Genomic DNA, 909 nt, shown 5'->3' on the forward strand with positions numbered 1-909 from the left:
ATGGCGCATGCATGATTTATACATCGGACTCCAGATCTGCTCCGAAATTTCCTCCTCTCTATGCTATTTATTTCCATTTTCACACTCCTCTTCCTCCCCCTCAGTTTTCTGAGTGACCAATCAGAGATTTCTCCTCGTGTGTGTTGTATGAATGCTGCTGTCAACATGTTTATTTTACAGAGAAACATTTCGACTTGTTATTGTTTTTTTAAATCAGCTGAAACATCAGAAATCAGTCAGCACAGTCTAAATAATCAAATATTATTTTTGTTGTAATGGCTGGAAGTGTCCAGCAGGTGGAGCGGTTTACATTTTTACGGTTTCGCTTCTGTTTTGTTGTTTGTTGCCGTTGGTTTCTCGGTGTGTGTTTTGTCTCGGAGTATCTATAAAGTTGTGACAAAGTGAAATAATTTTCTATCACGTGTTTTTGTAGAAGATGTTTAATAAACCAGTCCAGCATTGTGAAGCATTCTGTGTTGCTGCATTTATTTAATGTTAATATGTCAATGTTATTAATAATGTGTAAACAGTATAGACTTTAGTCCAGTTTACATGTACTTTACACTACATTTATCTAACATATATTTACTGACCGGATCATTCTGCTCCATGAGGACATCTTTTGGACACTATAGTATTTATACTAAAAGTAACATTTTAAAATGGGAGTGTTGTTAACACAAAACACAGAAAACTGAAACTATCGGACTCCTTTCACCACCTCCGCTGCCACGTTGTGTTCTCTACGTGCTTTAGCTTCACATTCAGCAGATGATTCTGTCGGACAAACACTTGAAACCCCAAAAAGTTTAATATAAACGTTTTCACAGCCGTTAAAACGGAAACCGAACACTTCAGTTCACTAGCTGCTGATAGGGGGGTGCTGGTCGGCAGAGAATATTCAACTCA

General features: G+C 37.5%; 1 protein-coding gene across 1 annotated transcript in view; it reads left to right on the forward strand.

Annotated features, from left to right (window-relative positions):
* The window catches only part of surf4l (surfeit 4, like), a 16,086-nt gene extending 15,617 nt beyond the window's left edge, over nt 1-469 (forward strand). Inside the window, exon 6 of the mRNA XM_028579076.1 lies at nt 1-469. This exon is cut by the window's left edge and continues 1,110 nt beyond it. The gene's annotated coding sequence lies outside the window, so the exon portion shown is untranslated.
* The last annotated feature ends 440 nt before the right edge of the window (nt 470-909 follow it).

Source organism: Perca flavescens, chromosome 5 (assembly GCF_004354835.1).
Source record: "Perca flavescens isolate YP-PL-M2 chromosome 5, PFLA_1.0, whole genome shotgun sequence".
NCBI classification, from domain to species: Eukaryota; Metazoa; Chordata; class Actinopteri; order Perciformes; family Percidae; genus Perca; species Perca flavescens.